The sequence below is a fragment of the Meleagris gallopavo genome, chromosome 17 (genome assembly GCF_905368555.1).
Source record: "Meleagris gallopavo chromosome 17, MGAL_WU_HG_1.1, whole genome shotgun sequence".
Taxonomy (NCBI): Eukaryota; Metazoa; Chordata; class Aves; order Galliformes; family Phasianidae; genus Meleagris; species Meleagris gallopavo.
In genome coordinates this window covers 7,326,576-7,350,136 of record NC_139420.1, presented here as the reverse complement: position 1 = coordinate 7,350,136, position 23,561 = coordinate 7,326,576, and the positions used below count along the sequence as shown (strand labels likewise).

At 50.7% G+C, this 23,561-nt stretch overlaps 2 long non-coding RNA genes across 2 annotated transcripts in view; both read left to right on the top strand.

The window, feature by feature from the left end:
- Positions 1–23,561, top strand: part of LOC109370355 (uncharacterized) — a 122,837-nt gene that overhangs the window by 27,631 nt on the left and 71,645 nt on the right. Inside the window, exon 2 of the long non-coding RNA XR_014887014.1 lies at positions 533–601. This is a non-coding gene — a long non-coding RNA (uncharacterized LOC109370355). The remainder of the gene's footprint in view (positions 1–532; positions 602–23,561) is intronic.
- LOC146543178 (uncharacterized) overlaps positions 1,381–23,561 on the top strand; it is a 66,691-nt gene continuing 44,510 nt past the window's right edge. The window contains exon 1 of the long non-coding RNA XR_014887007.1: positions 1,381–1,712. This is a non-coding gene — a long non-coding RNA (uncharacterized LOC146543178). The remainder of the gene's footprint in view (positions 1,713–23,561) is intronic.

The window sequence follows — 23,561 nt, the reverse complement described above, 5'->3', positions numbered from 1 at the left end:
TGAAGGAGCTGAGGGCACTGTAGCAGTAAATCTCTAGTGCTTGGGGCTCTGTAAGACCAGGCTCAGCCCCGTGTAATGCCAAGGAGGAGATGATTTCCAGGCTGGGTATGTGCTTGAGATAAAATAAGATCCCTTTTAAACCTTCCCTCAAATCTTGAACTAAAGCCAGGCTGCTTGTTTCCTGAGGTCCCTTTTCCTCCCCAGTCTTTTACAGCCCTCCTCCCCTGCCCATCCCCAGAGTGCTCCAGCCCCTGTCTGGCCTTGTTTAAGAGTCAGTTTCAATAGTACCTTTGTTAAGGGAGAAATCTCATTAAATGTGAGGTAAGAGGAAATGAAAAAGTGTAAAATACCCAGATTTATTACCTGTTGTCTTCTGAGCATTTGAAAATCAGGAGCTGGGGGCAAAGGGGTGAGTGGTATCAAAGCTCTGAGCCTTAACATTGCTGCACTGTTGCCTTCTGCTCTGAGGGCGCTGCTTGCTTGTAGCACTGGCTTATTGCAGGGAAGATGATAGGAGTTTCATGTTTTTCAGGACAGAGAAGAATTGGCCCTAACGTACACAACCACTGGCTTGGAGCTCTGTTAGCCCATGCATGTGAAGGTAAGTATGTTTATTTGTTAAACTCAGAATTCTTTCTTGGTTCACAGGGAAGGATTTCCCAGGATTAGTACTGTCCCACTTTTTCTACTTTCAAAAGTGAACAGAGGAGCAGAACCTACTGGATTAGCGTGGGGTTTAATAGCACTGTTACTAAGGGAGTGAGACAGGGCCTGGCTGAGCACTTCTCTATGCACCTTAAGTCCTCCCCTTTGCTGTCTCTCCCATCTCCTGCAGCAAGCCAAGCAGGAACTGCAGGGACCACCACCTCCATCCCTGCCTCAGTGCAGCCCCGGGTGCTTTTGGCCCAGCGCTCACTGTGTGCAATGGGAGCAGCGTTGCTCAGCTCAGCCTCTGCAGTCCTCAGAGTGCTCCATACTGCCCTATGCCTGGTACTTTTAGAACACTGCTCCTGGTATGTGCTACGTATGGAGCTAGAGCTCTGCCTCTCACCTTCACTGTACTTTCTGGATTGATGTGCTGCTTGCTGTAGTCCTTTAAATGAATTAGTTGGTGGGGAGTAATGAGATAATTTGCGATGTACGGGGTGGTGGCAGCACCTGTGACAAACGCATCACCCCGGGGCTGGGAACAGGAGGGGCTGAGCATTGCTTCCCGAACACGCTGCAGCTCCCGGCTCGCTGTCGGACCGTTACCATGGCAAACAGCCTCCCTCTCCCCTTCTCCCAGCCCTCCGGCTGTACCATCAGCACATCGGTATTTCTGCACGAGCACGCGGGAAGGGTGCGAGGAGACGTTGCAGGTGCTGCCTTTGGCCGGGTCCCAGAGCCGGGCCGGGCCGCGGGGACCGCACGCCCTCCAGAGCCCGGGTCGGGTTCGGCAGCGCCTTTGTGCTCCCGGCCGCGGTGAGACAAAGGGCTCCGGGCTGCGGCGGAGAGCAGCGCCCGCAGCTGCCGCTCTGTGCCGTCCTCGCCTGCAGGGGCAGCGCCGCCGTCGTGGGCTCCGGAGGATCCCCGGCCCGTCAGTTCTCGAACGTGGCCTGGAGTGTCTCTGAGACGTCACAGATGACCGCGGGAGGTGGCTTGCACCTTCTGTGGGCAGGAGCTGAAGCAACAAGCAGTGCCTTGCTCAGGATGTACTGTGATAGCATCAGGTAAACTCCGGCCCCAGTGGATGCCCTGAAGGGAGAGGGACACGGCAAGCTGTTATTTGATTGAGTGGTGTAGGGTGACGAAGAATTGCTGAGATAAACCATGTCGGGAGACAGGCTTGGTGGCAGCCTCACCAGCACCGAGGGCTGAGCCCTGCCCTTGGAGACACCCAAGGTCAGGGGATAGGACTCTCTGAGCACCTGATGGAGCTGTGGGTGTCCCTGTGCGTTGAAAGAAGTTAGACTAGGTGATTTTGTGGGTCCCTTCTTACTCAGATGATTCCATGATCACACAGTTGTGTGTGTCTTCCTTGCCTTAGAAGTGCCATTGTTGTGACAGGAGCTAATGTAGGTGGTTGGTGAGCTCAGGGCACAGACCCACACCCATTGTACTCTCTTCCTGGTGTGAGAACCCCTACCCAGGCTGTGCCCTAAAAGCACTGTGGGCATGGGCTGTGCCATTCTGTCGTCAATGTGGGCATGCAAACATGGTTCCAAACCACCATGAGCAAATCACCAGCTGGTTGCTGTTGTGGCAATTGAATACCTGTGGTCTTGGCTGGGGTGGGGGCCATATCCTGGGATAATGCCCACCCAATCCAGCCTCCTGCTTGCTGTGGGGCCCTAGGAACAACCTGGTACATAGCACTCAGCAATGCAAAGCACTGCAGCTCAGTAGCACATGCAGAAAATGCATTTGCTTTGTCTGTGCTGAGGTGGCTTTAAATCAGGGCATGAGCGAGTGGTGGGGCTCTGGATGCCTGCTGGTTCTCCCTCCATCCACTCTGTATTCTAACCCTAATTGTCTGCAGCAACCTGTTATTAGCGCGCCTTTAACATGATAGACACAAATAGGACGCACTAATCCACTACTCTTTGGTTTAAGAGTCATTACAAAGTGCTTAATTAAGTAAGCCTCACTTAATCACAAAATGTTTGCATGCTAAACGAGTTCTTGTGAAGCACGACACTTGACATATTCTGTACAAAAATAATTACAAGCGGGAGGCCTGGTACATTGAGCCTCCGAACATTTCATTTCAGGCCTTACCCATTCATCACCAGGCTGGAATTAAAAGGCTTTCAGCGCCGCATGGGGCTGAGCTCCCACATTCCTGCTGCCTGAGTCACGGCGTGTGGCGGCTGCGGGCGGCCATGGCACGGTGCTGCTGGCACCAGCGGGTGCAGGCATTGCTGGTGAGGGTGCCCTCGGTGAGAGCTGAGTGAGTGAGAGTGCGGCTTTCTCTGTGCGAATGCTAGGTCTCTGAGCGTGTGTTTGCAGCACTGCAGAAGAAACACAACAGCGGGTTCTGAAGGGCAGCATTGTGGTGTGTGGGACCAGGCAGGGTGAGACTTCTTGCTGCTGTGAGCTGGGCGTGATCCTGGTAAGCAGAGCTGCTCCAGCCCTATGCTCTGCCTGGAGCCATGGTGGTGTTCCCAGCACCGCTCCCTCACAGCCTCACAAAAGCTGCCTGAATGGGATTGTGTCAGGAGCAGCATGCAGAGCTTTGTTGGGAGTGCTGGTGCCCATTAAAATCTGTATCCCTATCTGGATAATTGGGAACCTTACTCAGCCTGCCTTTTGATGGAAACCCTCTAATTAGCATTCTGTATCTGCAGCAGTGCCTTCAGCACCCAGTTGTTTTCTCACACGCTGGCTGCTCAGGTTGGGGTGTTTTGGGTCCTGCAGCTCTGTGTGGCGTGCAAGTGCATCCTTCAGCATGGTGTAGCAGCACAGGAGTGCTCCTCATCTTGCCCAGCTGCTGCTGCCTGTTTTGGGTTGTGCTGGTGACTGCTGTGGAAGCAGGGAGCTGTGCTGTGGGGCTGGCCCTGTGCCCCACGGATACTGCTGGGAAGGCAGTGCAGGGCCACCATCTACCTTTACCAAGAATCATGTCTTTGCTCATCAGGACACAGGGCATTTGCAATTGCCCTCTTGTTGCACTATCGTGCAAACCATTTATTGCATAGGAGCTGTTGCAGTATTACTTGTCACCTTGGATGGAGCATGTATTTTCAAGCAGTCCAAAAGGAACGCAGGCACTGACACCCAGATCAGTCCTCCTGTACTGCCAAACCCCATCTGCACAGCTGCAGCTCCATGCCCGTTTTTGAGGAAGATCTCGAGCCCATTCAGGAACAATGTTTCCTCAGAAAGAGTGGTCATGTGCTGGTACAGGCTGCCCAGGGAGTGGTGGGGTCACCATCCCTAGAGGTGTTTAAGGAAAGGGTGGATGTATAATTTGTCAATATTGGTGGTAGGTGGACTGGATGATCTTAGAAGTCTTTTCCAACCTTCATGGTTCTATGATTCCTCTAGACCTCATTTTGGAGAAGAGCCCCTTCGATGACTCCCTGGAGTTCCCTCACTTGATATCAGTGTCCGTGCCATGCTATGTGCTGTGCCATGCCACAAAACCTTGTGAACAGCAGTGTGTTTTGCAGCACTGCTCCATCACCTCTGACACAGGTGGGCTGTGTATAAGTGGGTTCACCCCCCTGTGATGACATACTGTGGTGGTTCCTGCCCAGGGCAGACCCCTCCTGTCCTTTAGCCCTCCCCACAGCTGTGGACTCGTGCGGGAAGCAGCACCAGCTGCAGCTCTCGCGTGTGCACAGTGTTGGCCTTTTCTCGGGGCTTACTGAGAAGATAAATATGTGGATGACAACGCTGCTAAAATATGCATCTTCGGGGGGAGTTATCAAGCTGCATTTTCCTAGGAGAGGCATGAGGAGATATTTTTCCCTCCTTTCCTGATGCTACCATCATCTTATTGTGTCTGAACATGGCTTTGGAAGAGGGCTGTGCCCTGTGGGGCTTGGGGCAGTGCATAATCCAACCCTGCAGGTTGGGGGGCCCTGCCCTGTTCCATCCTGGTCCCCAACCCACTGCCTGTTGTGTTCTATTGCCATGGCAATGGCTGCTCCTTCACACATCTGTGTGTTTGCCATCACCACAGAGCTGGGGGCACACCATGGGGCAGAGGGTGCATGGTGCTCCGGTGCCAGCAGCTGCCAAACCATGTGCCAGTGGCCCGGTGCTGGAGCTCTGCAGCAGGGTTTTGTTTTGGGGGGGGAGGCTGGAAAAGCACTCAGCTCACTGTGACACCCTCTGTGACATTCTCGTATCAAGTTGTTTCAATTTTTAATTTGCAAACAGCTTGTATTTCAATATTTTCATTATTTATCATATTGCATTGTGTTTTGCATCACAACTGTTGTCTTCTGTATTATTTTTACACGATAGATCATTTTGCTGGAAGTCAAAATCAAAATAAACTCCAAGCGCTTTTGTCAAGCCCGATCCGTTTTAGCTAAGCTGCAGCAATGCTTTCCAGCGTATTCCTTCACAGGCACTTTGCAGTGTTTGTTTCTGCTCTTCCAAATGGTTTTGTGAAATGTGAAGTTCATGGAATGGACTCTGTATGGGCTCCCAGCTGCTGTGGTGCTGCCTGGCTCTGTGTGGGGGGAGAGCAGCCCCTGAACCTGAGGAGCCCCGCCTGTGGGTGCAGGCACTGACAAAGGAACAAGGAAACACATCTGGTAGAAATTATTTAGCAACATTTCCAAACTTGGTCATCTTCTTTCTTGCGCTAGTACAGGTTGCCAAGCTGCGGGGCCATGCTGTACCAAACCGTACTGTTCTGTGCTGAGATACCCCAATGCTGCCTGGCACAGCACCAGGGGTCAGGGCGGAGGGCTGCTGCTGAACCAGAGCTTGAGCTCGACTGCTGCTTTGGCCCCAAAAAGAAGGAAGGCTCTTCATTTCCCAAAACCTCGCAATGCATCAGATTGCTTTTTTCAAGATGAGATTTTTCATTTCGAAGTGGTGTTTAACAGTTAAGGACAGGTTTGGGATTTTGCCTTTGTTCTGGGAGGGGAGGCTTTAAGAAAGGGGTACAGCAACTTGAAATACTTCAATTGGGCATCGGCGATGTGCTCAGCATTTTCATTATCGATCACCCTATGCTTCTTTCGGGGTTCGTTTTCCATTACTGGAGCAGAGGGTGGCGGTGCTGTGTCTGGCTGGCCGGGTGCTGCCTGGCAGTGAGCAGGGCTGGCACACCCCGTGAGCTGCCATCCAGCAGAGCCAGGTGCCGGGGCTGGCGGGGGAACAGAGCGGCTCTTGGCGCGGGCAGTGCGGCTCTGCAGAGCGCGTGCGTTTCCAATGTGTTTATTTTGTGCTCTGGGAACAGCTGTTGATATTTTGACACTCGCCAACTCCGCGGGATCTTCAGGGAGTCTCCTTCCCTCCTCTCCGCTTCCTGACCCCCCCCCCCTTCCTTCTGCTTTCTGCTCTCTCTTTTCCATGCGCCCATCTCCTTTCTGCCTGCCTTTGTTTGCAGTGGGGTGAGCAGGGAGCTCTGTGCTGCGGCTCCGTGGTCCCATTGCCCCACGCATCCTCATCGCCCCATGCTGGGAGCCGGGCTTGGCCCCATTTTGGGGTAACCCCCCTCATACCCCCTCCTATACTGCCGTGCCAGATTAGCTGGGTTAAACTGCTAATGCTCCGCTACGTGGAAGGCTGCTTTCAGTAAGTGGCTCCCCGTAGCTTATTTGACTCCAGGCCCAAATCTAACGTCTCAGTGGGCCTGTTACATTAAGCAGGCCCAAGTGGTAGGAGATTTAAAGCATCAAAATGAAGTGCTTTATCACTCCGTACTGTGTTCTTGGCTGCTTTCGTTGGCCTCACTTCACAGGCTTTGCAGCCTGCAAGCAGAGCCCTCTCGGCAGGCCCATTACAAATTCCACTTGTTGACGGTTGCCTTGTTGCAGGATTTAATGGTAGAATAATATTTACACAGTAAACTCCTCTGGAGGTGTTATAAACACCATAAAAAGGATTTTAGAAGCTTAATGAGCGTTAGTGAAGTCGAGACAGGATAATGTGGCAACTGTGCGCTGTAATCTGATTTGGCACCTTCTGCACAGCAGGAGTTGGTGGGTGGAAGAGCTTTTTCGTCTTTTTGTTTATTTGTATTCAGTGTATAATATTGCACAGCGGGGGCTGAGGGTGTGCAGAACCGCCAACCTATGCACAGCCCGGCAGGCACTCAGGTGTGCATCCTCAGATGGGGAGAGCACCAAGGCCTGGCAATGTGGTGTTTGGTGGTGCTGCCCCAAGCTTGGCCATAAACATCCCATGGGGAATTTGCAGCCCAACCCTGTGCCTGCTGTGGGGACATCGGTGGGGCTGTGCTGTGCTGAGTGCCATAGTGCCCACAGGAGGCATGGGGCAGCCATAGGGCGTGCGCTGACTGGGCATTGGGTGCACCCCAGGCAGTGCTCTGTAGCCGTGCATCCTCCTGCCTCTTTTTAGCATTGTAGTTCATGTTTCCTCCTTTATCTGAGCCGAAAATGCCTCCCTCTCTATTTGTGTGTGTACGTATCTATACATATGCACAGATGCACACAGATTTGCGCTATTCTGGGATGGCTTTGCAAATCAGCCCCGTGCCTTTGGTTGTTGCTGTGCAGATATTTTGGGTTCTGTTCTGAGGAGGCAGAGAGAGCTCAGGCTCTCCGTGTACACCTCCTGTGCTGCTCAGTGACAGCGGGCCCCTCTGCAGGGAGGAACCAGGGCTGCCCGGCTTTGTCCTGCTGCAAGGGCCATCTTCTGAAGGGAAAATGGTTGGTGGGAATGCTTCCATTTCAGTATAATGCTGCTTATCAAAGAGTGTCTCTTTGTGTTTTCCTATTTTTTCCTCCGGAATTTAGATTGTTTTTCAGTTTGAATGTTGTACATTTTTACATTGCTCTTATACAAATATCAATACGTACATATAAAATCTATCCCATACATACCGTTGAAAGCCTCTATTATCTTCTGCCGTGGAACACAAACCAGAGCTCAACTGCAGCATTTCAGGCATGACACGGGGTCTGCTCTCTGCACAGCTCCTTTCCCCGGCTCAGCCCTGTGATGGGCTTTGTTCTGCGGCGTGGGACCCTCTGCCCATTGGCTTGGCAGAAGTCCCCATCCTCTCCTGCCATTTAAGTCTGCAGTTTTGTGAACTTTGAGGACTTTGATTTTGACACTACAGGAGTCCCCCTCAGCCTATCCAATTTCTGAGGGACATGAGGAGCCGTGAATCTTGAGGCTGACTTGCCAGGAGCAAAAAGCTGCCTTTTGTAAATAAGCCAATATTTTCTTTCTTTCAAGGGGAAGCTGACAAAGATCAATACCAGCCTGCAAAAGACATTGCCCTCTTAAGAATTAGCCCTTTGCAGAATCATTAATCCAGGAAGCTGTTACAGGGTGACAAGAGCGCGCAGGCTCTGCCAGGTCTTGGAGGGATCACAGGAACATCGCCTTATGCACAGAAAAACAAACCCAATGAAATCACCAAGAAAATAGCTGCCATGCTCCAGGCTTGTTCTGCTGAGGAGCTGATCTGACTTTGGTTAGGGAAGGCGGGGTGTGCTCCTGCAAAGTGGCATTAAGGAACCCCTGTGTTCACCCTATGCCCATCCTGTGGTGGGATGGAGCACCGAGCAAATCAATGCAGTGCTGTAGTTGGGTCGAACTAAGATATTTACTTCCTAGTGGGCTGCTTTCACACACATCCAAATGCCCCAGGACTGATGGCATGGTGTGTTGGACTCGGTGATGTCCTGGAAGAGAAGAGCAACCCTCATCTCTTTCGACATTTAACGGCTTAATTGTGTGCAAAGGGCTTACATGTATTCTGCACTGATGATGTACTGAAAACCAAGTGGTGAGCACAGTGTAGAAACCTGCAGAAGAAAGGAAAGGTGTAAATGTAACAGCTCGAAAAGGAACATAGAGTGCTGTCCCTGTCCCAGTCCTGCTGACACTACTCTGACAAGGGGTGCTTAGGCTGTGAAAGGCTCATTTCTCTAGGGAAGAAGGAGCTGCTTCCCTGGAGGTGGGAATCTCAATTAAGTCAAAGGATGGAATATTAGGAAGAATTCATTGTCAGAAAGAGAGGTCAGGCACTGGCACAGACTACCCAGGGAGGGATATGGTCACCATCCCTGGGGTTGTTTAAGGAAAGGGTGGCTGTAGTACTTTAGGACATGTCTAGTGGGCAATGTTGGTGGTAAGTGGGTGGTTGGAATGGATGATCTTAAAGGTCTTTTCCAACCTTCATGATTCTACAAGTGTGCCTGTTTCTCCAGAGCCGGATCTGCCTGCATCAGCCCTTGGGTGAGGCTGCCAGTGGTGGGCCCCGAGTGGCACGTGCATGTGGTGAGCTGGTGGGTGTGAGATAACATGCATAATCTTATTTAAGTATGAAGAAAAATCAGAGCACAAAATGCCAAAAGCTGAAGCGGTGACATGTCTGGTTAACAGCTAGAAATGAAAAAATAATTCCAAACAACACGTTTGTCACAACATTGAAGGGTCACCCGCTAGGCAACGGAAGCCAAAGAGGGAAACAGTTCTTAGGTGTAATTACAGTTTCTAAGAAGTTTTTCACTTGCTGTGTAATTGTCGGAGGGCGGTGATTGGCGCCGCAGCAGCGCTGGGAAAGCACCACAATAGAGCTGTAATTTACAGGGCTGGGACCGTGAAGTCAGAAATGGGTTGGGAATTATTGCTAATCTTCACACGCTCAGCTGTTCTTATGCTGGCCAAGGCAATTCGGATTATGGTCTCGGGAGGAACCGTTTGTGTGATCTTGTGGTGCTCCTGCAGTGCCTGGTTACCAGAGCTCTGCCTGAGACCCACACAGACCTGAAGGTCCTGGGAGAGTTGGAGTGCCGTCCTTAGTTACAGGATTGGGCAGGCTTGCTGCCTTGCTTCAATAAATGGTTTGGTGTGCTCTTTCTCATGTTTCTGGCCCAAATGTAGGACTTCAGTCTAGATATTGAATGTTGCTTTGCTTCTGCTGAAAGGCTTCCTCCTGCAAGAAGGTTTACAACCAGTGAGAAAGCTGCCTTTCCGCTTAGCAAGCAAAGCAGTTACCGGTGCTTTGGAGCCAGGAGAGGCGCTGACCTGAGGGCCATGCCTCAAACATGGGAGCACAGGCCCTGCCCTGGGCCTAGGGGCAGGACAAGGTGCCAGCTGTTGGGTTGAGCATCTCCCAAGCCCACTTTGCTCGTACTCTGCTCAAAGAGCTTGTGTGCAGAGCTCTCTGAGCCTGGCAGCCTGGTTTGGGGCAGGATTGCTGATTTTTTTTTTTTTTTTTTTTTGCTGAGCTCAGCCCATTCCATGCCCTAGGCTGCGTGCTGCTGGGACGAGGGCAGCGCAGCCTACAAGATGTGAATTTCTGAGATAAAAGCTCCTCTCTGCAATGCCATCGTCTGCCAGCATGGAAACGCGCAGTTCTTTCACGTCAGGCAGCTGCCTGTGTTCAGGAGAATTAAAAAAAAAAAAAAAAAAAAAAAAAAAAAGCACTTTTTTCATTTGTGCTGATTTGCATATTAATAGTTTGCATATTAAACAACTACTTCAGAGGGTGGGCGGGCTAATGAATGCAGCAGTCTCCTCTATTTTAACTCAATTTGCCTCATCCATATTCCAATGACTTTGGGGATTGGTATTCAGTTTTCATTGAAATTATCCAAGCCAGACCTAATTTGTGCTGCCCTTCCATTAATCCAATTAATTAGCACCATTGATGTGTACTGCCTTTGTAATGTAGCTTTGTTCAGTGCTGCTGCTGCTAATGACAGCCTAGTATCAGAGCAAATAATGAGCAAACCAAAGGAGCGTTTGACCCTCGATGTACCCCCGCACAATGCAGCGGTTTTTAGTCTGGAGGCCCTAATTTAGGTTCGATAGCCCAAATTATAGACAATAATTCAATATTCTTTGTGGGGAGCTCAGCGAGTGTTGCCCTGCCATTTGTTTAGCTTATCATTTTTCCCTGCCTCTTTATTTATGTATTTTTTTTTCCCCCTTTTTCATTATTTTCCAACCTGGCCTCCCTTCTCCACCTCCAGCATTGATTTCTGACCTCGTTTCCACTGAGAGGCCTGAAGATCTCTTGGCTCTGAAGGAATTCATTAACCTTTCCCCCTCCCCAGAACTGGAGAGAAAATCCGTATATTTTTAAGTAAGGCAAATAAACACCATTTGTGACTATCGCAGTCCCCTCGCTGGCTGCTCCCGAAGAGCTCAGTGGCTCAGGAGCCACACAGAATGTCTAGATGTTGTATAATTGCTTTCTCTCTGCTTGGAACCGTTGTTTAACTCTGTCTGGCTGTGGTCAATGTGTTGGCTGTGGTCAGTGTACTGGATGTGGTCATCCACAGGCTGGTTGCTGTCTTTGTTAAGCTGAAGCACCGTGTCCACAGATTTGTGAGCTGGCAACAGGGATGGTGGGGGACAAAGCCGTGGGGATGCTGGTGGCTCAGCATGAGTGCAGCTTAGCAGTGCCCATTGAGCCCAAGGGGGCTCAGAGCAAACACCACCTCCTGCAGCTCTCTGTGCTGTTTCCAATCACTTCTTCTCAGCGTTATAAATCACACGATTTGAATGGAAGCTTATACAGTTAGTTGCCTGAAAGATTTTACTGATTAACCTTAAAATACGCTATAAATCTTCTCTTACTTGGTCGTTGGGCACTGAGGAAGCAAACAGCTCCCTGCACCATCGGAGCCCGGCACGCAGCAGGGATGGGTGCGTGGGGCTGCTGGGTGTTGCACTGCTCCCCAGGGCAATGTGCAGCCAACGGTGCAGAACAAAGCTGGCAGCGTTCTGCCACCTAGATGCGTGCCAACACCGGGCTGCCCTGCCCATCTCCTGCTGGAGGAGGAGAACGGCTGGTGGTACCAACCAGGAGAGTCTCAGTGCTTTCTGGCACGGATGCAACAGGATCCCGTTTAGTGGCATCACTCAGGACTTGTCACGCTGTGGCGTGTCACAACATGTCAGCCCCTGACAGGCTGGATACCTGCTATTAGCTCGCAGTGGAGCACAAACACAAAGTGCAGGTGGCGAGCAGAGGGAGCGCCGTGGGCACTGGGTGCTGTGTGGGGTGGCACGTGGGAGGGCCCAGCAGGGGGGTCTGGGATGCACAAGGACCCCACGGTCCTCTGGTACAGGAGCGTGGCAGTGCTATCTTTCTTTGATGCTTCACCAAGCAATAAGCACCTGTGGGATCACAGCTCCCCTGTGATGTCCGTGGGGCAGAAGTACAGAAACCCCCAGCTGGAAAACCCTGCTGTCATCCGCTCATGCAGGCTGCATCCCTTCCTGCTGCACTCCATGCCTGATGCCTGCAAAGAGGTGGAAAAGCTAACCAGTGCTAGAGAAGCTGAGTTCAGCACTGGGGTGGGGAATTCCTTCCTTTTCCTTGGGTCTGGTCATGGAGGTCTCTGCAGCATGAGTTTAATTAATTGGCTGCCTGTGAATACAGTATGACAAACAGTAGATTGAGTCCCCTCTTGCCCCCACTGGTGACATAATTCAAGCCTCAAATCACAGGTGTAATTACAGGAGCACGCTGTCTCATCATGCAGTTCCTCTGATGAACTTCCCACCTAAACGCTGTCTTCAACAAAGTTCTCCCTGTGATAACGAGCCCAGGAGCTGGCTGGCTTCTATTTGCTTTATTATCAAGCTGATGAGGCTATTTAGCCTGTTTTATGCCCCATTACATTCCATGTTTGAAACGCTGCAGAGAGCTGGATCTTGCTCTGCGCCCATCAGCGACGCTTGCAGCGTTGGCCTTGGAGCACCCAAAGCACGTGGCCACTGCTGGCTCCATGGGCTCTCCTTTCTGAAAGCTGTCTGGCTGAGATGAATGCTCTGCCTGTTATTGTTACCTCTCCTCACTTTTATTTTCCATGCTCTCATCACTAGTTTGAGTGCTCCTTATTTTCCTTCCCTCTGAAAGAAGCCATAAAATTCCCCAGACCGTGTGTGGTATGGTGCGCACTTACAAATTACCATTGAAAAATGAATTGCCTTGACAAAATCTAATGTTTTGTGACACAGCACAAATATGCATTTCATTCTTGAAGAGAAGGAAAAGGAGCTCATTGGAAATATTAAATTAAGCAGTGTAACAGCTGAGAATAATTTGGTTTTCTGCTCTGTTGCTTGTGATTTGGTATGGAGTTTGAGGTGGCAGGCCAGTTCCTGTTTAGAGTACAAAGCACACACAAATGCCTCAGATTTCATTGCCTGCTCTGGAGCAACTTGTTTGTGCTCTGCTGGAGCCTGGGTGCAGAGCAGAACAGTCAGTTCTGGGTAAGGTCCCAGGGAGAGTGGAGAACATTGTGGTCAGTGTGTGGGAATGCTTAGTGCCGTGCTGCAGAGGGGCATGGGAGGCCAACCTGCAGCCTGATTTTTAATTTTTAAATTTTTTTTTTGTTGCTTTCTGGTTCTCTGGTGGTTTAGATTAAAAATCCATCCCCATTAAGAGCAAAGCCGAGCAGACTAGGCCTGGGAATCCCCACTAACAACTCTGATTCCCTGCTATAGCAAGGCATAAAGAAAGTCTTCATTCCCTGTAATTGCCCACAGAGGTCCCTGGGGTGACTCCTTGCTGCCCAGGTGGTGTGTCCATGAAGCTCCTGGGCTGTCACCTGCTGTCCCCTGGTTCCTGGCACGCGTCAGGCTTTCCTTGGGCTGCATGTTCAGTGCTCAGCCCTCGTGCTGCCCCACGTGTCCCTCCCCCTCTCTCCTCCTTGGGTCCTCCAGGACCTTGCAGCCCTGGGATGGCAGCTGTGGTGAAAGAGCCATGTGCACTTCTGTCAGTTCTGTCCTGCAGAGATGCTGCTGGCGCACCCGTTTCTATGATGTCCAGTTCACTGCTTAATTACTATTTACTCTTTCCTAAAGCCAGTCAGAACTTTTCAGACAGAGAAGTGTATTTCGCTGCAATCAGACTGTTTTCTAAGGGAAACGCACTGGGAAATCTCACGTCTCCTCAGTGCAGTCTGTGGCTGGGTCCATGGGGGGGGACAGCAGGGAGCAGGAGAATGTCACCCCTATGGGCATCACAGTGCAGGGTCCCTGGGCACCTGCTGGCAGCAGGGCTGGGTCCCTGAGAGCAGGGTGTGAGCGGCTCTGCTCCCCACCCCCCCCCCCAGCAGCAGCCAAGCATAGCCTGCTGCTCCGCCAAGGAATCTTTGGCACAAGGATGTGGGTAGAAAACCCACAGGAGTGTCAAAGCCGTGGACAGTCTCCAAAGTGAGAGCAGCGTTTGACGGGGGAGAATATGCTTTGGAAAATGTGCTTGATCCTTGTTTGGAAGCAGCACAGAGAGGCACACTGAGCCCTTTGCAGACACACACATGCTGTCTTCAGGATGGCTGTGCAAAGCAAAGCGCTGGAAATATGTTGTCATCCACCTCCTCCCTCTTGTTCCTGGCAATCTAGTAAATATCCAAAAAGCTGCTCCCATTCAGGTGCGGGAGTGTGGTCAACCCAGCACTGGCAGCAGTGCCCTTGGTGCTTTGTGCTTACAGAGGCCAAGTGGGCACGGACAGACCCTGCCCGGGCAGTGCCACGTCCCCCTGTGCCAGAGTGCAGTGAGCAGCCCCGCGGGCAGCCCCTGAGCTGATCTGGATCACTCCCCACGTGCCAGCAGTGCTGGCTGCTTCCATCCCGTAGCCAACACTGAGAGCCAAGGACAAGACATGGCAGAGCTAGTGTTGTTTTAGCATCTCTCTTTCTTAAAAAAAAAAAAAAAAAAAAAAAGAAATATATATAAAAAATAGGAATTCTGGACAACGTCCCAGATTGTACATCTGTCCGTATAATTTACACCACGAGGATGAGGAAGTGAGGAGGGCTGTAAACTCTTTCCATCTGTGCAATGTGTGTGATGATTTTTCCATTCCTTCTTTGCCTCCCCCACCGCCGGGCGCTGGGCAATGCCCGCACTGGGAGCACTGGGGTCTGAACACCCTGTGCTCCCCTGTGGCAGCTGCTATGCACAGGGCTCAGCGTCATACCTCGATGTCCTCTGCAGAGCTCTGGTGCCTTCCTGCCCATGCACCTTGGGTTTCCTACAGCAGACCCCTCCTGTGCTGCTCAGTGCCCAGGGCAGGGGGTAGAGAGAGGAACTGTGTGGCTGCTGAGCTGGAGTTTCTCTCTTTGGCTTCTCACTGAATCGTTTTTGGACAGACTGTGGGGTCACTGGGGATGGAGAAGCAATTGAAATGATCTCTGTCTGGGCTTTCAGATTGACCAGCGCTGTAAAAAAAAAAAAAGCTCTTATTATGCTGATGAGATTTCCACAAGAAAAAGCCTGTGCCTTGTGATGGGAGCAGATTTGCCAGCATGAGCTGGGGTCAGCAGCAGGCCCAGCTCTTTAACAAGGCAGGACTGCCTGAGCTCAGCCCACTCTCCCAGCAACCAGCTTGCTGTACATGGGAAGTCCCAAAGCGGTGTGGGTGATGAGAGGGGACCTGGACTACTCAGCAACTGGGGAGCTTTGCAGCTCCATCAGATGAGCTGAATGAAGTAGAGGGATGTTGTCACCTTCCAGCTCCATGTCACCTCCCCACTGATGTTCCCAGCCTTCTGGCTGGGAGCTCTGCCTCCCTGGGTCCTGTTGGAGAGCTGCTAACAGGAGTGGCACCGAGGTGGTTAACAAGTGCTAACCAACTTTCTAGGCTAGGCACTCAGCAGGCACTTCCTCCGTCTTGACATTAAATTCCTATTGGTGTGACTCATTAGCTATTTATTTATTTAAAGCCACTGAGCTATTTGCAATACTTTTAAAAAGCAAACACCGTGTGTGGGCAGGGGAGCTGTTCTGCCTAAATGTTCATCTCGGTGACACTGATGATAACTTATCAGAATAAATAAGGACTCTTCCAATCGTTAACTTTTTTACTGTTTAGCTGCTCTGTAGGAAGAAGTCACAACATTCCCTTCTCAGAAACTTTTCTACCAGCCTGTGCGTTACATCCAGGTTATGTCCCTATGTGGGCAGCTGCCTGAATATTCTCCACAGCCCTGATTAAAAACGGAATACATCATCCCTTTTGCTCCTGAAGCCTCCTCAGCTCTTCAGCATCCCTCCACGAGCAGTGCCTCTGGGGGTCTGCTTCTGCAATAGGAACCACAAATGAGGGCTTGTGCAGCCGTGGTTGGTGACAGGTGCTTAGGGAGGTTGAGCGCCCAGGCTTGGAGAAGCTCGGGGTTAATTGTAATTCAGACGTTATACTTCATGTATAACAGTCTTCTGAGATCACCTTTCAACCAGGGAGGTCTGCAGGACGGAATCTCTGGTCAAATGGAGGCACTGGAAAGTCAACTGCTTTGTTGACTCGTCAGTGCTTGAGTTATCTCTCTTTTATGTAATACAGCTTGGTGCCAATCCAGGAAATCTTTCTGCTACCATTATTTTGAGGGAAAATGTGGCTTTTCTGCTGTTTCGGAGTTTAAAAATTCACTTTGCTAAAATAGGAGTGTCTTAGGAAGTTGAAAGATGGAATTCATCCATATGACAAACCCAGAAACAGCTTTGTTCACAAAGCCTTCCGATGTGTTCCTTTGAAGTACCGGCCCTGAGATCACCCATCTGTACCCAGGTGGGCACCGAGGCACCAGGCAGTGACCACCAGTGTATGACAGAGGTAGGTGCTGCTCTGGGCATGTGTCCCTGCCCTTGTCACAGCCACCAGCACTGCACGACCGTGCAGGTGTGCAGCTTTCAGCTGCACAAAGACGACTGCTTCATCCTCAAACTCAGACTGGTAAAAAGAAAAACCTGCTGTAATATCTTACAGAATTCAGTGCTTCTCTTTGTAAATCCCTGGCCCAGTGCACTGGTCACATCATGTTATATTATGCTTTGAGACGTAACATGATGTGACTGATGCAGCATATGACTGATGGCGTATCAGCCAGGAAATGTAAAAGGTCCCAATTTTCTAAAGAGCATTGTTACAGAAACAAACAAGATGCCCTTTTAACTTGTATTGATTGATTGCTAAAGAATAAGCTCCTCTTTGACTTTTGCAAGTGCTGTAATTAGTGGGTCGGGCTACCTGGTGGGCACCGGGTGTAATGATGCCAAGATGGGCACTGGAGGCAGCGGGGGTCACTGGAAACACTGGTAGCCATGGGGTGAGGGGGATGCAGGACCCCATCCATCCTCATGGGTCCCACCTTGGCTGGGGCAGCACCTCGTTGCTCCCGGTGCTGTGGCCCTTTGCATGACTCTCGCCTCTCCCTTTTTATTCTGATTAGCAGCTAAAACTCACAGATACGTCTGGCAGGACAATGCCTTTGACAGCAAAGGGAATATTAGGGTCAAGCTTTATTAAGAAAGAAGCTATTGAAATGACATACTCAAACATATTGCTATTAGGGACTTGAAGAGTATTTGCCTCATTAATGTAAAAGGTAGCTAGCAATCTTCTTGATCAACAGTGGCAATTTATTTTAAAGTGTCCATTTTCTGGATGTCAGAGGAAGACTTTTATTTATCATCTTATTTTCAATTTCCACAAAGAACACTTCACTCACGCGCTGCACAGATTTTTTTGCAGACAATAACCGATTATAAAACTGTGCTCCCCCCCCAGCGTCCCCCTTGTAGTAGTGTTGACATATGGAAATGAATCAAAATGTAATAGGCATAATTACAAGCATTGTGTGCAGGCTACAATTAGTGTCTCTTCAAAGCGGGCTTGTAATCAAAAGACACCAATAGAAGAGGGGAAGAAATGTGAGGACGGTCCTGGGTGAGGCACAGATCCACTGCTTGGTGACACCAGCCTGGGTGCCACATCCCAGGCACAGGGGTAGCACAGTGCCATGGCACCAACTCAATTGCTGGGGAAAAAGATAAGAAGAGTAAAAATAAAATGAAAACTCCCATACGTAGTCACTCTGTTCATCTGTGAATCTGCTTTTCGGAACATTCTGATTCACCAATGGTCAAAATCCCATGTATTTATTTATTTATTTATTTGTTTTCCCACCACGTGTTTTGAGAACATATTACTTGCACGGCTCTAAACATAAGAGACAATTTGAGCGTAAGCAAAATCCCATTATTTTGTATTCCTTTGGATTCTAGTTAAGGTGCCTGATCTAAACACAGCTGGTTGACAGTTTTGCAATTCAATTTTTACCTGTCAGAGATATATCACGTTGAAACTATTTTTTTTGCAGGAACATTTCTATGTTAATAAGTTTTTGCTTTGAAATAAACCCCCCACATTTTAACAAGGTTAAAGCATTATCTGTTGGCCTTATTGGAACGGACTGCCAGATATTCATTTTCAAATTCATTTTGCTTTCTTAATAGTTTCTAAAATCTGAAGTCAGAATGAAATATTTTGTTGCTGACAGCAGTTATTGACCCAGACCCTGCTCCCTTTTTCCCAAGGCAGCGTCTGGGGGGAAAATGGCCCAGGTCGGATGCTTGGGGATGGCCGCCGTCAGTGGGAGGCTGCTGGTGTCAGCCGGGAAAGGATCCGGCCCTCAGCAGAGGGTCTGTGTAGGAGGACTTCTATTTGCTTGCAGAAGCCAGATGGTTTGGGACGAGAGTGACAGAAGTGCCAGAGCCGTGAGTGGAGGGGGGGATGTCACCGCGGGAAGCATGTCATGAGGAGTGTGGCACCGCTCGGCCCCACTGCAGTGCTGGCAGCAGGGGCTGGGCTGTCCCACACACAGCTCCGTGGGGTTCCGTGTGGACACCCTTCATAGCCAGCTTGGCGTCAGAAAGACCGAAGTGCGGAGGATGTGAAGGCGAGGAAAGCGATGGGGCAGAAGTGATTGCATGACCTTGGTCTAGTCATGAGGTCCATGATCTTCGGTAGCTCTCCATTTATTAATGGCCCGGCCATTTATTAACATGCTAAATTCAGTTGTGGTGGCATAAATCGGAAGGAACCTTGGCTTCCTGGGTGATTCTGATACTGCTGCGAGGAGAATTGGGCAATGCCTCGGCCTGGGCAGCAGCATGCGGCTGTTGTGGGTTGTATGGGGGCTGCAAAGGGAACTCAGTTACCAAAGGCAAAGTTGAACCAGTCACTCAGCTTCTGCAGAACAAGCTACGAGGAGCAACCAAAGCTGGCTTGCGGATTGTGAACTGGCAAAACATTCCAACGTTCCTGTTGTGTTCATTTCTCTCACTCCTGGTGTAAATACAGGCTGCCGAGCATAGGCAACGCTGGAGGTGCCGGAGAGGAGGAGAAATGCTCCTCTGAAATAGGACAAGTTCCACTGGGCCTTTAAAAGAGCTGAAGAGGAGACATGAATCTGAATTTGGAATTACATTTTAATCCTTCCTGCAGCCTTTTAAAATATCACAAGGAGCGAGGCTTTGCTATCCGAACCATCGGAACGGGGCACAACCTTCTCTTTAAGTGTATGTGTTAAAAATATCCCGTGGCTCACAATGCTGTCCCTTATCTGTCTGCACTCACAGGCTGCCTGCAGCTCCAGCCGTGCCTTCCCAGCCCTCGGGAGCAGCAGCGCTGTCGCTATTCCCATCACGCTCCACGCAGCCCCCAGCCCTGCATTATCAGCAGCCGCACACGGTGACCCCACGTGGGCACGAGCCCGGCGCTGCCACCCACACAGCGGGCACAGGCACTGCATGTGGAGCTCCAGGCACCAGCCTTTGGAAAGAGCAGCATCCCAGCACACCTACAGCATCCTGCACACGGCTGCCTGGAGCGGGGCACACCCGTGCACGCATGCATGCACACACATGCACATGTACACATGCTGACACGTGCACGCATACGTGCACAGCCATGCACGCACCACCCACGCTCGCCCCTCCCAGCCGGGTGCCCTGAGATGCCATGCTTCTGCACCCGGGCAGCGCTGGGCGCTCAGCACCTCTGACAAGCACACCCACGCACTCCCACTGCCCATATGGTTTTTGCACGCATACTTCTAGCTGAACTTGCTTAGGAAGCGTTTTGTTCTTCAGACCGTTGCAGGAGAATTTATTGCTGTCTGTGATTTTCTTTTTTGCCCGGCACTTTTCCCCTTCCCCTCCCCCCTCCTGTCCTTGTCTTCTCCAACTCTGCTGGAAACTGTGATTTAAAATAGGCTGCACAGAACTGCCATGACCCCATTCCCCAGGCATGAGTGGCCACAGCCTCTTTCTGCTGCCCAATACAGAGGAGCCCTCCAACAATCCACATAGCCCTGTGCATAAAACACCCCAGGATGCTTAGAAATCCCTCTCTGTGCTCACTGTGCCCTCTCCTCCCTCCCTTGTTGTCTTGCTTTGCCATCAAACTCAGTGCCACCTCTGGGGTAAGTAGGCTCCTGTGCCGCATCCACATGCATGGAAGGGATCCCCGCCCTCAGTCGCGTGGTTTGGGAAGAGATCGAACCTCATCTTCATTTTCTTAAATAGTATAAATTCCCAAAGGAAAGACATTTCAAAGCGAAATATCAAAATGTGACATTTGGAAAATGTTAAAAAGGGGACAGTGTTGCCTTCGTTGAAATACTTTGTTTCAATTTCGTTTGAAATTAAACTTTATCAAAATCACATGTTGCCATGGGAAGTTTGCAACCATAACACAACTGTTTCCAAAGAGATGAGTTTGGGTTTCAAAATTTTTGGCTAGCAAGAGTGGAAAGAGCTCAGAGGGAGTGCTGGTGTGGTTCCCACGCCCTGAGCTCCCACTCAAGGTGCTCACGGCCACTGCAGCTGCACTTGTGCTGGCCCAGTTAATGAACAAAATGAACAGGGCTCTGTGTACTAACACAGCATCCCTAAGATGTGCATGTTGCATGCCACTGTGCCCCATAGCCTGGCTTAGTGCTTGCAGCACTAAGAGGGAACAGCTTTGCTGAAAGGGGTTGCAAGGTGCACAGCCAGGAGTGCCCTGTGCCATCCCAGTGCTGGGCTGTCTATGCAAGTTAATTGGTTGTTCTGTGGTTTCGTTGCCTCTTTGCAGTGGGAAGCAAAGCTGAGCTGGCATGAGAGCAGCGTGCAACCAAACGCAGCTTTCTCAGTCAGCAAAACCAAGGCAGAAAATGACTGTTGGATTACATCACGTATTTTGGGTGAACGTTTCCTTCTGAAAGAGTTCCTCTCTTGCTTTCAGACTGGGTGGCATGACGAGCTGCTCTGAAATGAGCCCAGGCATTAGACGGAAAAGAGCATTTCTTGTTTAAGTGTTGATTAAGAAGCAATATGTTAGCAAGGATCCGCACCAACTGGGTGCTCCCATTCCTGTTGCCTGGTTACTCCTGGGAGAACATCACGATCTCTGGGCCGGCTCCTCGTGAGCCATTCCTCAGCCCTGTGTCTCCTGCCGAGGTGCTCACTGCATTTCAGCCAGGAGCCTGAAATTAACGCAGTGCAGCAGCCAACTGCCTCTAGATCGATCTGTCCTGCTGCCGGCGTGCTTTATGGCCTAGGAGGAAGCTTTTCAATGCTGGCACTGTGCTGCCATGCGTGCAGGAATAAGAACTTTGTGGGGAAGGTACCCACCAAGCTGTCCCTCTGGTGTTGGGAAATCAGTGCCCTGGCTCCTCACAGGTGCTGCTGAGCCACAGCCCATGCCCTGCACCGAGCAGTGCCAGAGCTGTGCCCACAGTGGATACGTGTGCTGGATGATGACTGCTGCCTGTGTCCCCCCACCTCCCAGTGCTCTGATGCTGCTTGTAACTGTGGCTCCCAGTTCCCCAGCCTGCTTCTCCGATACTAAAGCAGCTCTTGATGTACACGTCTTCATTCTTCAGTAAAAGCCAGATCAGTTTTTGGACAAACGTGTTCCCTGCGCTGAGTAGTTTTGCAACAGCAGTGCCCGTCCTGTTCCTTGTCTCGGTACCAGCATTTTGTCATTTCTGAGGAAATAACAAACTTGAAAGTATTCGGCTTCAGTGCAGCAATTGCAGCTTAATTGCACGTCTCCTTCTGCCCACACAAATGCTGAAAAGTGACTTGGCAAACTTTAAAGGCAATCCAGGGTCTGAAATGGGAAGGCTTGACAAGCCAGCATTCATCAGCTCTGACGAACGCGTCTGTAGTCTCAAACCTGCTGCTGTTCTGCTTCGGCCTGGCATCCTGCTGGCCTCCAAGAATTTCTTTTGAGTCTCAATCAGTGGATCCTGCTGGCAGTGCCTGAAGGTGCCCCACACACTAAGCACTCCAGGGCTGTGGCACAGGGACATCCTAGGGGACAGCTGGGTGCCACCATCTCGATCTGGTAGGGTCAGTGGGTGCTGCCATGCAGTGCTGACCTCATGCTTGAGGATTCAGTGCCACCTGCTCCACACTGTCGATTTGGTGCCTAAGTATGATCTCTGGGCAGGTGATGTTCCTGTGCCTGGTGCTTCTCTCCTGCACTCCTGCACATATCCCCTGCAGAGAAGGTGGGGGCTGCATGCAGAGCTACTCCCAGCGTTCCTCCTCACTTGCCAACCACTCCTCCTTGGGTAAGGAGGAGACATTTGTAGGAACAGGGCTCGCTACATCCCTTCAGGAAGGACTTGGTTGTCTTGATCAAAAGAACCCGAAGTTTTTGGGGCAGGCAGGCAGAGCCAATGGCAGACCAAGTGTTGGGGCTTTGGCAGAAGGTGTTGTAACACAGGGCAGGTGTTGATCCAGACTCCATGAAGAGCCTGGTTTTGGTGGGGGGAGGCAGGGAAGGGGCACTGGCGAGCTCAGGCAGCAGCACCCCCAGCACAGCACAGCACAGCACAGCACAGCACAGCACAGCAGTCTCGGTGCGGGCTGCTTCCCATGGAGCCTCCTGCAGGAGCGCAGCAGTTAGCTTGCACCGCTTGCAAATGAGGTCGGGAACCCCCAGAGGATGAGCAGAGAAAGAGTCAGACAACCACAAAAGATCTGTGGTTATCTGCTCAGGTTCAGATGCAGCACGCAGGGGCTGCTGCTCTGTCTCCCCAGCCCTCCCTGAGCTCTCTGCAGCCACACAGCGCTCAGCTGGGAGCTGGGGTGAGGGGAGCGGGGCAGGGGGGGCTGTACAGCATCTGGAGGAGACCTCAGCCCCCTGCCCCAAGTGCTTGCGGTCAGCACAGAGTTAGGGCACGCTTCAGTCCTTACTTTTCACATCCATGCCTGGCTGAGCAGGGACTTAGAGTACATGGTGAACTGCTTATACTTGGCATGGAAAATATTGAGCCTACAGGCTTTGTGCAATAAAAATAAAATCAAATTAAAAAAAAAGTAAAAATAAGATTTCTAAGCAAATGGTGCATGCAGCTTTTCAGGAGGATGTTTTGCTGTTTTCCCTTCAATCAGACCCATCCAGCACGTTAAAGCGACGGCTTCATTTTTACGCACAGCACTGGAGAAGTGATGGGAATAGATGTTCTCCTCTTTCAGACAAGGCACAGTGTACCCAAGGACAGGAATTATGCAAAGCAACGTGATTTACTAACATCCTGAGGTCTGCAAACAGTGCGAGTTGTGCTGCATGGTGGTTTTGAAAAGATAGCTGGGAAAGGAAGCCCCTTGCTTCATTTTGTGAATGAGTGGCTCTATTGTATAATGGTGGGGTTTATTCCATTTCATACTGTGTACACAGTACTTACCGCATGTTTGTAAATAAGCAACTTAGGAAATAGATCTTTGCTGGAGGCAATTGCTTTCCCAATAGTGATAGAGAACATCATGCGTGGCAGACTCAGAGGTTATTACTTTAATACCTTTTTGCTCATTGCAGAACACCCACGAGCTGTCAGCATGCACCCAGTGGTGCTCTGTGGGGCAAGGATAGGGGGCAGAGAGACAGGGCTGATGGATCCCTCATGGAAGGGATACAGCTCCAACCACAACCAGGCTGTTTGCCTGGGCACGGTGCTTGTGGGGGGTGCTGGCAGCTGCCTGGGTTCTCCAGGCCCCAGTTTATTTGTTCTGCAACAGCTTGAAACCAAACAGGGTTAATAGCACTCCCTGTGTCCTAGTGAGATGAAACTACCATTGGGAGACCCAGGACAATTTTTATATAGGATTAGAAAACAAA